Genomic DNA, 15963 nt, shown 5'->3' with positions numbered 1-15963 from the left:
AGCTTCTCCAGAGGAGAGTGGGTCTCTGCCCACTGGCAGAGCCAGGAGTGGGCTAGGTGGCATCTGGCACTGAGAGACAAGAAACAGCATACTGCTGTGTATGTAAGAACATGTTTTTCCTTTATACTTTTCTCTTGTGTGCTGTGGAGAGAGGAGGAAAGGTTGGGGTAATAGGACATTCTTGAGGAGCGCAGGCGCAGAAATGTGCTCGCACACTCACCAACTCTCCTCTTGGGTTGCCCAGGTGCATACAGGGAGGTGCCCTCATCCACTGGCCCAGGCATACAGCCAGGTTGCTGGCCGTGCATCCCAGAGCCCCTCGGACCCACCCCAACAGGCACCAACAGGCGCAGGGTCGGCCCCCTGGGCATGCAGGAGACCATGCACAGACACCCCTGGCCTGCCCCAATAGGCGTCAGGCCAGGGCACAGCCCACTTGCTCAAGCTTTACTCGTACCCGCCTAGGTGGATGCAGGAACAGCGGGCAGCAGCAGCTAATTATAGATGCCCACTTCCACCTTGCACAAGTGTCTGGGGCCCTGCCCCAAGGGGCGAGAGACCGACTCCTGGGGCATGGCGCAGCAGGCCTGAGGCTAGCGCATAGGCCACCGTGTGTGCGCACGTGCCTGTGCACACAAGCACCCCGGCTAGCTCCAACAAGCGCCAAATGAACACTCCAGCCACTAGGTGCGTGAGTGTTACCCAGGCGCAAGACAACACCGCACGCGGGCACACACCTATGCCACCAGGATCAGAAAACTCTGGCCCGCCTCAATAGATGAGCTGTGGATCCAGAAAGACAAGACGGCGCAAAAAGGCTGAACTGAGTAGAAACTTTATTTTTTTAAAAAAACTTTTTATTTCTATTTTAGTTTTTTTTTGTTTGTATTTTATTATATTTTAATTTTTTAATTTCTTATTTTTATTTAAATTTAAACTTCTACTTTTCTTTTAAACTACTCTTTAATTTGTTTCATACCATCTCTCCTTCTCACCCTTCCTCTTTAATTTTTGATTATTTGTTTGTCTGTTTTGTTTAGCCTCCCTTTCACACTAAATATATAGCATATAGCTACTATATGAATCAAATACTACATAATTCCACTTTCTTAATAGATTATGCATTCTCTTTTTTTATATTATTGACACACAATGGAAATATTACTTACTGTCTTGCATAGTCTCGACACTAATTGCTACTATTATTAATCTATCATCCCCCTCTCTCAAAAATTACATTTTTTCTCCTTAAAAACAACTCTTATCTATTCTTCCTAAAGTATAAAAGCCCTAACCTCTCTACATTTATATTAATACTGGCTCATTTGCTGATAATAGTGGGATAGAGGGTGGGTGATATTTTTGAGGGTGTGGGTTTCCTGCCTGGGCTGTGAGTTTATGTTTTTAACAGCATCTCCACAAAAGAACTCAAGACAAAGTGGACAGAGTGACTCTCAAACAACTAGTCAGAGGGAAGGTCCAACCAAAGAGCATCTGAAATATAACCAGACAGCATACACAAATGACATAAAGGGTATCCCAAGAACATCACGCTCAGGAGATCAAAGACACTGCACCACTGAAACCCCCTGATCTCCTATAAAGAATCTCATACCACACAGGTGGGAAGTCAGGGCAGACAAATCCAAAAAACAAAAACAAACAAGAAGAATCCAACATGGGAAGACGCAGAAACAGCCCCCCCCCAATGAAAAGAAAAGAGGAATCCCTAGAAAGAGAGGTAGATGTAATAAACATAGCCCAAATGTCAGACATGAAATTCAAAATAATGATGGTGAAGAAGCTCAATATACTCGACAACCTCAAAAACAACTACAACAACCTCCAAGGACATTACCAACAGATATAAGAAGATTACAGGAAACTTATGGAGAACTATACCAGCATAAAAAAGAACATAGAAACTATAAGAACCAGGAAGAAATGAAGAATACAATCTCTGAACTGAAAAACAGAGTAAAATCAATCAAAAGCAGAGTAAATGAAGCAGAGGATCAGATCAGTGAGATAGAGGAAATGTAGGAAAAAAAATTACCAGACAATACAACAAAATGAAAAAAGACTGAAAAAATATTAAGAAGATCTAAGGGAATTACAGGATAACATGAGACAAAATAATATCGAGGTCTTCGAAATAAAAGAGGGAGAAGGAGAAAAACGAGGAAAAGAGAAGCTGATATGAGAAGTAATGAGAGTAAATTTTTCTAACCTGATGAGAGAAAAAGTCACACAAGTTCAAGAAGCACAGACAGTCCCAATGAAGAGGAATCCCAAAAAACCCACTCCAAGGCCCATCATAATTAAAATGGCGACATTCAAAGACAAAGAGAGAATCCTAAAAGCAGCAAGAGAAAAACAACAAATATTATACAATGGAGCTTCGATAAGGTTATCAACTGACTTCTCAACAGAAACACTACAAGCCAAAAGGGAATGGCAAAAAATATTGCAAGCAATGAAAAAAAAAAGGCTTACAATCAAGAATACTCTACCCAGCAAGGCTATCATTAAAAATGGAAAGTGAAATAAGGGGTTTCTCAGACAAAGAAAGCAAAAAAAGTACATCTCCACTAAGCCAGCATTGGAAGAGATGATAAAGGGAATGTTTTAAGAAAAAAGAAGAGAGGAAGACAAGTACAAAGGGAAATGAATAAACACCTGTCAATAATAACCTTAAATGTAAATTGAGTAAATGATCAAATTATAAGACAGGGTAATGGAATGGATATGAAAACAGGACCCACATATTTGCTGTCTTCAAGAAACACATAAAAACAAAACACTCACACAGACTGAAAGTAAAGGGATATTAAAAAGTATTCCAAGCAAACGGACTTAAAGAAAAGCTGGGGTAGCAGTACTCATACCAGACAGAACAGATTTAAAAACAAGGGCAATAAAAGGAGATAAAGAAGGATATCTCATAATACTTAAGGGAACAATTTATCAAAATATAACAGTGATAAAAAATATACACTCAACATAGGAGCACCCAAATACATAAAACAAATATTAGAAGACCACAAGAAAGATATTAAAAGCAATACACTCATAGTAGGAAACTTTAACACTCCATTGTGAACAAAAGACAGGTCCTTGAAGCAAAGAAACACCAAGGATATACAGGCATGGAACAACACACTAAACCACATGGACTTAACTGATATATATAGAACTTTTCACCCCAAAGAAGCAAAATATATATTCTTTTCAAATGTACAAGGGACATTTTCAAAGATAGACCACCTGATAGGACACAAAACAAGCCTCAACAAATTCAAGAAAATTGAAATCATATCAAGCATCATTTCAGACCACAATGCCTTGATACTAAAAATCAACCTCAGAGAAAAATATCAAAGACACCCAAACTCATGGAGGATGAATAACACGCTATTAAAGAATAAATGGGTTAACAATGACATCAAGAAGAAATCAAGAAATTTCTGGAAACTAATGATAATGAAAACACAACAGCCCAAAACCTATGGGACACAGCAAAAGCAGTCCTGAGAGGGAAGTTCATAGCAGTACATGCATATCTGAAAAGGACAGAAGAATCTCAAATAAAAAATCTAACCATAAAGCTACAAGAACTAGAACAACAACAACAAGAAGCAAAGCCTAGGGCAAGAAGAAGGAAGGAAATCACCAAGATCAGAGCCGAATTAAATGACATAGAGATTAAACACACAGTTCAAAAGATCAATAAAAGTAGGAGCTGGTTCTTTGAAAAAATAAACAAAATCGACAAGCCTTTAGACAGACTTATCAAGAAAAATAGAGAGAAGACCCATATAAACAAAATCAGAAATGAAAAAGTAGAAATCACAACCGATACCACAGAAATACAAAGGGTTGTAAGAAATTACTACAAAGAACTGTATGGCAAGAAATTTGAGAACCTCGATGAAATCGACAAATTTCTAGAAACATATAACCTTCCAAAACTGAACCAAGAAGAAGCAGAAAGTCTCAACAGACCAATAACAAAGAATAAAATTGAAACAGTAATCAAAAATATCCTGGCACACAAAAGCCCTGGACCAGATGGCTTCACGGGCGAATTTGACAAAACATTTCGGGAAAAAGTAACTCCTACCCTTCTCAAACTATTCCCCAAAATCCAAAAACAGTAAAACATTCCAAACTCTTTCTATGAAGTCAGCATTACCCTAATTCCAAAACCAGGTCAAGACACAACAAAGAAAAAAAAAACTATAGGCAAATATGACTGATGAACAAAGATGCTAAAATCCTCAATAAAATATTGGCAAACTGGACCCAGCAATAAATTAAAAAGATCATACACCGAGATCAAGTGGGATTCCTCTCAGCGATGCAAGGATGCTTTAATATTCACAAATCAATAAATATAATACATTACCTAAACAAAGTGAAAGACAAAAATCACATGATCATATCAATAGATGCTGAAAAAGCATTTGATAAAGTACAACACCCATTTATGATGAAAACACTCAGCAAAATGGGAATAGAAGGAGCATACCTAACATAATTAAGGCTATATATGAGAAGCCTGAGGCCAACATCATACTCAATGGACAAAAACTGAAAGCATTCCCCCTAAAATCAGGAACAAGACAAGAATGTCAACTCTCTCCACTCCTATTCAACATATTGTTGGAAGTCCTAGCTACAGAAAGCAGACAAGAAAAAAAAAAAAAGTCATCCAAATTTGAAAGAAGAAATAAAACTATCATTATATGCAGATGACATGATAGTATTCATAGAAAACCCTATAAACTCCACCAAAAAACCACTCGATATAATAAGCGAATTTGGGTAAATAGCAGTGTAAAAAATAAATATACAGAAATCTAAGGCATTTCTGTACACCAACAATAACATTTCAGAGACAGAAACAAAAAAGAAAACACCATTTACTATAGCAACAAAAAAATAAATAAACTACCTAGAAGTTAACTTAACCAAAGAGATGAAAGAACTGTATTCTAAAAATTATATAACATTGAAGAAACAAATTTAAAAAGATACAAATGTATGGAAGCATATACCATGTTCTTGGATGGGAAGAACCAACATAATCAATATGGCCATACCACCCAAAGTAATTTACAGATTTATTGCAATCCCTATTAAAATACCAATGACATATTTCACAGACCTAGATCAAATACTTCAAAAATTTATATGGAACTAAAAAAGCCACAAATAGCCAAAGGAATCTTGAGACAGAAGAACACAGCAGGAGGAGTCACAATACCAGACATCAAACATTACTACAAAGTCATTGTGATCAAAACAGTCTGGTACTGGCATATGAATAGACATATAGGTTAATGAAATAGAATAGAAAGCCCAGAAATAAATCCAGGACTATGCGATCAACTAATATTTGAAAAAGGAGGAGGAACATAAAATGGACTGAGAAGAGCCTCTTCAACAAATGATGCTGGGAGAACTGGATGGGGACATGCAAAAAAATGAAACTAGACCACCAACTTACACCACACATGAGAATAAACTCAAGATGGATCAAAGACTTAAATGTAAGCCATGATACCATAAAAGTCCTAGAGGAAAACATAGGCAGGAAAATTTCAGATATCCCATATAACAATATTTTCACAGATACATCTCCTAAGGCAAGAGAAATAAAGGTAAAAATAAACAAATGGAACTACATCAAACTAAAGACTTTCTGCTCGGCAAAAGAAGACATCAGCAAGATGAAAAGGAAACCAACCATATGGGAAAACATATTTGCCAATGATATCTCAGACAAGGAACTGACTGATCTCCAAAATATATAAAGAGCTTATATGACTCAACATCAAGGAAACAGACAACCCAATTAAAAATGGACAAAGGACCTAAAAAAACACTTCTCCAAAGCGAACATACAGAAGGCACATAGACACATGAAAAATGGTGAACATTACTAGCCATCAGAGATGTAAATAAAAACCACAATGAGATACCACTTTACACCAGTCAGAATGGCCATTATTAACAAACAACAAGTGCTGGCGAGGATGTGGAGAAATGGGAACCCTACTGCACTGTTGGTGGGAATGCAGACTAGTACAACCACTATGGATAACAGTATGGAATTACCTCAAAAACTAAAAATAAAACTGCCTTTTGAACCAACAATTCCACTGCTAGGATTATACCCGAAAAACCCTAAAATCCTAATTCAAAAGAATTTATGTACCCTTATGTTCATAGCAGCACTGTTTACAACAGCTGAATGCTGGAAACAGCCTAAGTGCCCACCTGTAGATGAGTGGATCAAAAACTGTGGTACATTTACACAATGGAATACTTTGGAGTAGAAAAAAAGAAGGAACTCCTATCATTTGTGACAACATGGATTGAACTAGAGAGAATTATGCTTAGTTAAATAAGCCAGGCAAAGAAAAAAACAGCCATATGATATCACCTAATACAGGAAACTAAAGAACAACATAAACAAATGAACTAAGTAGAACAAGGAGCAGAATAATAGTCAATAGAGGTAGGGGGAGGGAGAGAAGGGTGATAAGTAAAGGAAGGGTTTAGTCAAGGAAAATGTATAAATGACTCATGGACATGGACAACGAGGAGGGATATGATGATGGGATAAGGGGTGGTCGGGGGGGAAGCAATGGGGAAAAAATAGGACAACTGTAATTGAAAAACCAAGAAATAAAAATAAATAAATAAATAAATAAACAAATAATAAATAAATTAATTAAAAAGAGTGAAGTCCACAGACAACCCTATACTTCAGCAACCCAACCACTTAGTTCAGCCAAACCATTGAGTCTCAGAACACAGCAATTCAGATAGGATTAAGTGAGGCCTGTTCCTACTATCAGTCAGATAATGAGATCATAGGCTTATGCCCTATGGAAACAGAACACACGTTAATTTATGCAACATAACCCACAAATGAGTCTCTAAATATTCAAGACTGTATGATTAGAAAGACATCCAGTTGGAAGGCATTTGACATTCTTCTTGCCTGTAAATTAAGCATCTTTGATGATGTCACAGTCCTAGTTTAACTTTCAAATGAAAACAAACTTTAAATGAAAAGAAACTTTAAAGACAATTAGTTGCACTACTTTATAGTCTACCACTGAGCATTGTGATTTTTCCTTAAATTGTGATTTTTTTCCTTAAGATTACCCTCCTTGTCATTAAAGGGACTGCAATAAGTCCAGTTTTAATTTATGCTGTTCATTTGCATAAACACAACAAGAGCAGCAAATGATCACTTATGATTTTTAAGTCTTCTTTGCTGAAACTTACACAAGAAACTTTTAGGGTGACCTTTGGTCTGTCCTTCAGGACACATCTGAGCTACATAACTGCCATTCAGCCTTGCCTGTAAACACCTGTATTTTCCAAATCCTTTAGGTTTTCCATTGTGCCTTAAGGTCCCATCTAGCCATGTTTCATTGCCATGAACCGCACAACCAGCCAAGGTCCAGGCCTTTTTTCTCATGGGATTTTATTATATTTGAAAGTCAATCCCAGTTCCTCAGGGCTTTTTGTTAACAACCAGAGCGCAAGCATGTCTCCTTTAGGCATGACATTCGAGTCAATTCTTGTTTAGCAAAACTATTGACAACTGGTCGTATTACTTTTATGTAAAGAATCTTCTGGCATCACTAACTTCTTCAGAAAGCCGAATTCTGGAGTGTTCAGGTAGGGAGAAAAATATAGAGTGTGAAGGAAAATCCTTGTCCTTCTAATATTCACTAAAATTGCATATCCATACTTTACATTTTCTTTTGTTCACTTTCCTACATGTGACGGTTCTTTCTTTGGGGGTGGGGGGTTTTGCTGGTTGTTTTAGAAATTTATTTTGCTTTCATTTTATCCCCCACTAAAAAATTTTGTTTGTTTGTTTTTCTATTACAGTTGTCCCACTTTCAGTTCCAACCCAGTTGCCCATGTCCATGGATCATTTATACATGTTTTTTGACTAACCCCTTTCCTTCTTACCTTCTTTCTCTTCCTTTCCCTCCCCACTTGTCACTGTTACTCTACTCTTTGTTTACATGCCTCTGGTTCAATTTTGCTCGTTTGTTTGTATTGTTCATTAGTCTCCTGTAATAAGTGATAGCATATGGTATTTTTCTTTCATTGCCTGGCTTATTTCGCTAAGCATAATTCTCTTTAGTTCCATCCATGTTGTTGCTAATGGTAGGAGTTCCTTCTTTTATTCTGCTTTACAGTACTCCATTGTGTAAATGTACCACAGTCGTTTGATTCACTCATCTACAGATGGGCACTTAGGTTGTTTCCAGCACTTGGTTATTGTAAATAATCGTCGTTGTCGTCATCGTCAGCAGCTGTCCGTCTCGAGAGACGATGGTGTAGCTTCTTAAGAGTCTATCTGCACCGCCGAGAATGGCTGTGCAGTCCTACTCGGGAGTGACACGGTATCTGTCTCCTCCCGTGTTGAATCGACATCTTGCGATGACTCTGGAGTGTCCTCTCCAGTGAAGCTGAAGCTACAGAGCCTGGGCAGGGTGATATGGAGGGTCTGCTGTTGCCCATGCAACAGACCCCCCCTCTCTTCGCAGCTGAAGGGTCCAAGGGAAAGACGGAGTCAATACAGTTTGGCTTCAGGTGCGCCGCAGGAGTTGCCAGTGTTGACTACAACGTCAAACCGCCTTAGGGACTCCGGCTCCGGATTTTCTGTCGGGGTATACTCCCTTAGCCTTTCCCCTGAAGAGGTATGCCGCAAGGCAGCGGAGGTTTTTTGGAGTCAGAGTTTTCCTTCTCTGATGTGCCCTGACTGGAAGATCGAACCAGCGACACTTAGCTCGCAGGTCGATGCTCAATCCACTGAGCCAAACCAGCCAGGGAAATTGTAAATAGTGCTGCTATGAATATAGGGGTGCATAGGTTCTTTTGAATTGATGTTTCAGGATTCTACAGATATAATCCTAGCAACGGAATTGCTGGGTCAAAAGGCATTTCCGTTTTTAGTTTTTTGAGGAAATTCCATAATGTTTCCCATAGTGGTTGCACCAGTCTGCATTCTCACCATCAGTGCATTATTGTTCCCTTTTTTCTGCATCCTCTCCAGCACGTGCTCTTTGTTAATTTGTTGATGATGGCCATTCTGACTGTTGTGAGGTGGTATCTCATTGTGGTTTTCATATGCATCCATCTCTCTGATGCCTAGTGATATTGAGCACTCTTTCATATGACTTTGGATCCACTGTATATCCTTTTTGGAAAGGTGTTTGTTCATGTCCTTTGTCCATTTTTAAATTGGGTTGTCTGTCTTCTTGTGGTTGAGTCGTATAAGTTCTTTATATATTATGGAGATCAATCCTTGTCTGAAATATTATTTACAAATATGTTTTCCCTTTTCATCTTACTGATATTTCTTTTGTTGAGCAGGAACTCTTTAGTTTGATGTAGTCCCATTTGTTTATTCTTTCCATTATTTCCCTTGCCATAGGAGATGTACGGTGAAAATATTGCTACATGGGATATCTGAAATTTTCCTGCCTATGTTTTCCTCTAGGACTTTTATGTTGTCACATCTTACACTTAAGTCTTCGGTTTATCTTGAGTTTATTCTGGTGTGTGGTGTAAATTGGTGATCTAGTTTCATTTTTTTGCACGTCCCTGTCCAGTTCTCCTCGCACTATTTGTTGAAGAGGCTCTCCTCACTTCATTTTATGTTCCTTCTCCATTTTTCAAATGTAAGTTGACCATATAGACAAGGCGTTTATTTCTGAGCTCTCTATTCTCATCCATTGATCTATACATCTGTTGTTATGTCAGTATCAGGTCATTTTGATTACAGTGGCTTTGTAATATAGTTGATGTCAGGTATTGTGATTCTTCTTACTGTGTTCTTCTGACTCCAGATTGCTGTGCCTATTCGGGTATTTTTGCTTCCATATAAACTTTTATAGTATTTATTCTAGATATGTGACATATGCCACTGGTATTTTAATAGGGATTGCGTTGAATCTGTAAATTGCTTTGGATAGTATGCACATTTTAATGATGTTGATTCTTCCCAATCATGAACATGGTATTTGTTTCCATTTATTTGTGTCCTTAATTTTTTCTTCAATGTTAAGTCATTTTCTAAGTACAAGTCTTTTATCTCTTTGGTTAAGTTTATTCCTAGATACAGTATTTTTCTTTTTGTAATAGAAATAAAATTTTTTTCTTGGTACTATGATTTTTTATTGTTAGGGTACAGAAATGCCTTGATTTCTGAATACTGACATTGTACCCTTCTATTTTTCAGATTAATTTTTAAGTTTTGTAGTTTTTTACTGGAGTCTATAGGGTTTTCTATGTACACTATCATGTCATCTGCAAATACTGACAGTTTTACTTCCTTTTTTCCAATTTGGTTGCCTTTTATTTCTTTTTCTTGTCTGGCTGCTGTGGCTAGAACTTCCAAGACTATGCTGAATAGGAGTAGAGAGAGTGGACATCCTTGTCTTGTTCTTCATCTCAGGAGGAATGCTTTCAGTTTTTGTCCATTGAGTTCGCTGCTGGCTTCCGGTTTCTCATTTATAGCCTTTATTATGTTGATGTATGCTCTCTCTATTCCCATTCTGCTGAGTGTTTTCATCCTAAATGGGTGTTGTACTTTACCAAATGCTTTTTCAGCATCTATTGATATGATCATGTGATTTTTGTCTTTCATTTTGTTTATGTGGTGTATTACATTTATTGACTTGGGAATATTAAACCATCCTTGCATCCTTGGGATGAATTCCACTTGATCGTTGTGTAAATCTTTTTAATGTGTTGGTGCATCTGGTTTGCCAAAAATTTTGTTGAGGATTTTAACATCTATGTTCTTAAGTGATATTGGCCTGTAATTTGTTTCTTTGTGGTGTCTTGACCTGGTTTTGGAATTATGGTTATACTGACTTTATTGAAAGTGTTTGGGAGTCTTCCCTTTCCTGGATTTGTTGGAATAATTTGAGAAGTGTAAGCGTTAGTTCTTCCCTAAATGTTTTGTAAAATTCACCTGTGAAGCCATCCAGTCCAGGGCTTTTCTGTGCTGGCAATTTTTAAATTATTTCTTCAATTTCAGTCTTTGTTATTGGTCTGTTCAGGCTTTCTACTTCTTCTTGATTCCGTTTTGGAAGATTATATGTTTCTAGAAATTTGTCCATTTCATCTAGGTTGTCAAGTTTCTTGCCATAGAGTTGTTTGTAATAATTTCTTACAATCCTTTTTATTTCTGTGGTATTGGTCGTGATTTCTCCTCTTTTGTTTCTGATATTGTTTATCTTGGTCCTCTCTCTTCTTTTCTTGATTATCCTAGCTAAAGGCTTATCAATTTTGTTTATCTTTTCAAAGAACCAGCTCCTAATTTTGTTGATCTTTTGAATTGTTTGTTTAGTCTCTATGTCATTTAATTCTGCCCTGATCTTGATGATTTTCTTCTTCTCTCACTCTGGGCTTTGTTGTTATTCTAGTATTTGTAGCTGTGGGGTTAGAATTTTTATTGAAGAGTCTTTTATCCTTTTCAGATAGACCTGTATTGCTATGAATTTTCTTCTCAGGACTCTTTGGCAGTGTTTCATAGGTTTTTAGCTGTTTTGTGTTCATTATCGTTAGTTTTTAGATACTTCTGGATTTCTTCCTTGATGTCATTGTTAACCTATTGATTATTTAATAGCATGTTTTTCATTCTCCATGAGTTTGAAAATCTTTGATTTTTTTTTTTTTTTTTTTTTTTTTTTTGCTGAGGTTGATTTCCAGTTTTAAGGCATTGTGATCTGAGAAGACACTTGACATAATTTCAATTTTCTTGAATTGTCGAGGCTTGTTTTGTGCCATATCATATGGTCTATCTTGGAAAATGTCCCATGTGTATTGGAAAAGAATGTATATTTTGCTTCTTGGGTGTGAAAATTTTGAGATATATATATATATATATATAAATTATGTTCATTTGATCTAGAATGTTATTCAATGCCTCAATATCCTTGTTGTGAACTTTCTTTGAAGATCTGTTCATTGTTGGCAATAAGGTATTAAAGTTGCCTACTTTGAGTGTGTTGCTATTGATATCCTTCTTGCAGTCTTCCAAGATTTTTCTTATATATTTGGGTGCTCCTATGTTGGATGCATATATGTTTACCAGGGTTATATCTTCTTGATGGGTTGTTCCCTTAAGTATAATGAAATGTCCTTCTTTGGCTCTGTTTATGGCCTTTGCTGTGAAATCTGTTTTGTCTCATATAAGTATTTCTACCCCCACATTTTTTCATGTCAATTTGCTTGGCATACTTTTTTCCCATCCCTTCACTTTCTGTCTGTGTAAATTTTTGTTTTGAGGTGTGTCTCTTGTAGACACCATATTTGTGAGTCATGTTTTCATATCCGTTCTGCTACCCTATGTCTTTTGATTGCAGCATTTAATCCACTTACATTTAAGGTTATTATTGACATATATTTATTCATTTCCTTTTGTACCCATGTTCCTCTCCTTCTCTCTTTTTCTTTTTCTTTTTTTTTTTTTCTTAAAGCATTCCCTTTAGCATCTGTTGTAATGCTGGCTTGGTGTAGATGTATTCTTTTAGTCTTCCTTTGTCTGGGAAACTCCTTATTTCACCTTCCGTTTTGAATGGGAACCTTGCTGGGTAGGGTAGTCTTGGTTGTAGGCCTTTGTTTTTCATTGTATGAAATATTTTTTTGCCACTCCCTTCTGGCTTGTAGTGTGTCTGTTGAGAAATCCGCTGATAGTCTTATTGTAGCTCCCAGAATGTTATTTGCTCTTTCTCTCCTGATGCCTTTAGGATTTTCTCTTTTTCTTTGAGTGTTGCCATTTTAATTATAATGTGCCTTGGAGTGGGCCTTTTGGGGTTCATCTTCACTGGGACCCTCTGTGTTTCCTGAACTTGCATGACTTTTTCTCTCATCAAGTTCAGAAAATTTTGTCATTATTTTTTCAATCAGTCTTTCTATCCCTTATTCTTCTTTTTATTCTTCTTGTATCCCTATGATTTAAATGTTGTTTAGTCTCATGTTGTCAGCAGTTTATCTTAAACCCTCTTCATTTTTTTTTTAATATTTTTTTCATTTTGTTGTATTGTCTGGGAATTTTTTCCTACATTGTCCTCTATCTCATTGATCCGATCCTCTGCTTCATTTAACCTGTTTTTTATTGCTTCTTCTTTGTTCTTCAGTTCAGAAATTGCATTCTTCATTTTTCCTGGTTCTTATTGATAGTTTCTATATCCTTTTTTATACTGGTGTACTTCTCCGTAAGTTCTTTGTAGCTTCCCTGAAGTTCTTTGTAGTTCCCCTGAAGTTTGTTATAGTTTTCTCTGTGTTTGTCAAGTTCATTGAGCTTCCTTAAAACTGTTTTTCTTTTAAATTTTATGTTTGATAGTTTGCTTACCACTGTTTCATTTAGCACTCTTTCTGTGGATTACTCTTTTCCTTTCATTGGGAGGTTGTTCTGTGTCTCCCCATTTTGGATGCTTCTTCTTGTTTGTTTTTGTTTCTTAGATTTGCCTGCTTTGATTTCCCACCTTCATGGTATGAGATTCTGTATAAGAGACTTGTGGGATTCAGTGGTGCATTCCTTTGATATTCTGAGTTAGATGTTCTTGGGATGCCTTTTATACCATTGGTTCAAGCTCTCTGGTTGTTTTTCAGTTACTCTTTGGTGGAAACTTCACTCTGACTAGTTATTGATAGTCACATTGCCCACTACATCTTGAGTTATTTTTTGGAGATGCTATTAAAACATAAACATACAACCCAGGCAAGAAACCCACACTCTCAAAAATATCCCCCACCTACAATCACACTATCAGCAGCAAATGATCCAGTATTAATATAGATGTAAAGAGGTTTAAAACTATTATACTATAGAAAAAACAGATAAGAGATGTTTTAACTCAAAGAAAGATGATTTTTGAGAGGGAAGATAATAGATAATAATAGTAGCAAGTAGGGTCAATGCTATGCAAGAAAGTAAGTAATATTTACATTATATGTTGAAAATGGGAGGGAAGAATGCAGATTGAAGTGAGAAAGTGGGATTGTATAGTATTAGGTTTATATAGCAGTTATATGTTATATATTTAGTGCAAGAGGTAGGATAAACAAAAGAGACAAAAAAAAAATAAAGAAGAGGAATCGGAGGGAGAGAAGATAAGAAACAGATTAAAGAAAGAGCTTTTTTCCAGTACAAAATCTGGGTACTGTCTTCCTTTTCTGGATTTGCCCCTGGTCAAAATTCCATGGGTTTCAAATCTTCTTTTCTGACTGGCTGTATGTGAGGAGATCTAGCTTGATTCTGAGGCTGCTATTCTCTCACTCATGGGCCTGTTGCAGCTCTCTCCTGTCAGCTGCACTTAGTTGAGTCCCCCCCCCACACACACACACAATGGTCTTCAAGCACCCTCCAGCACTCCTCAGGCTTGTCTAGCAATGCTACTCTGCTGGCTAGCCAGTGCTTATGCCCATAGTCCCTGCCCAGCCTCTGTTCTGTCTCTGCTCCTCCTCCAAAAAAGTCTCTGTGTTGCCTCCAAGCTGCAGCACCGGCCTGCATCTCTGCCTAAAAGAGCCTTGTTGTATGCTGCTGACTCCCTCCAGGACTTTGCTGGTCAGGGTGCCTATGGCAGAAGGAAGTTTCCAAGCAGATCCTGGCTAATGAGCCAGTCAGCAGCTGCCCCTTTTGGGTGCAGTGCAGCAGAGGCACCAAGCTGGGAAGCCCAGAGACTCTGCTTGGAGAGTGTGGGCCGAGCTTTCTGCCCTTTTTCACACTGCTCCCACACTCCCATTCCTGTTCACCCTATCTGAAATTCACACTTAATCACTCCACTCCATGTTTGTACTCCAAGTCCATCCATGATGGGAGCAAGTAGACAACACCATCTTTTTTCCCTCTCCCCCATTTCTTCCTTTGATCAAGCTGCCAAAGGTCCTGGATTATCATCTGCTCCATTTTCAGAAGCATTTTGGGTTTTAGAATCTAAAGACTTTTGTGCTTCAGAGTTGTTGATAATTTTGACATATGCCCATTTTTCACTTACTGTCTAACCAGTGGGTTTGAGTTCTGACAGTTCTGCAGCTTGGGAAGTCTGGACAGGCAAGGTGAGCCACCTCTAAATTCAACAGTCAAATTCATTCTAGGAGGAATCCTAGACAATGACACTGGTGCTAAAACCTTCTCTGTCTCTGTCTCTCTCTTTCTCTCATCTGTATCTCTTTTTCTCTCTTGGGCATGTTATGCTTCACACAAAATCAGAAGGAAAAGCCAATTCAAGTAACTCCACTTTAGAACAAAAAAATAGAGAGCTTACTATTGAAACTTTAAAAATAATACCTCTATTTTAATCAGTACTGTGGGGAAAATGAAGTCAGTCAGGCTCCCTCACCCAGGTGTCTGGGCATGGATGGCTCAGCAACACTAGCTAGAAACCCATGTGTACAGAGCACTCACAGTTGTATAACCAGTTATGTCATACTCTGGCATGTAGCCAGTTTTGTCTATGCTCAGCGTATAGGGGAATGGGAATTTCCATCTGTGTGGATCATCCCAGCACACAGAATAAAGGCATGTCAGACATCCACATGGCTCTGTGTATTTTCTTCCGTCTGCCAAATCCTGAGTGAACCTTCCTGGTCTTGAACAATTGCATAACAAGGACCACTAAATTATTTTCAATCTCTCCCAATTATAAACAATAATCTAATTACCATTCCTAAACGTAACTGTATTAAACATTTAAGGCTGTGTGTAATGTTTTGGTCTCACTGAAATCAGTTCAATTTCTTAGTTCCTAGTTGATTCCAGTAGAGAATCTTAGGATTAGGATAAAAAATCTGTGATCTAGGTAAAACAGAGGTTATGAAATACATTACTAATTTTGACTTTAGTTTTAGATTCTTTAAATGGGTAGGGACACATAGTACTTTTTGAAAAGATTTTAATCTGTTTAT

Source organism: Furipterus horrens, unplaced genomic scaffold, assembly GCF_987537825.1.
Source record: "Furipterus horrens unplaced genomic scaffold, mFurHor1.1.pri manual_scaffold_9, whole genome shotgun sequence".
NCBI classification, from domain to species: domain Eukaryota; kingdom Metazoa; phylum Chordata; class Mammalia; order Chiroptera; family Furipteridae; genus Furipterus; species Furipterus horrens.
Note: the sequence above shows the minus strand (reverse complement) of the source record.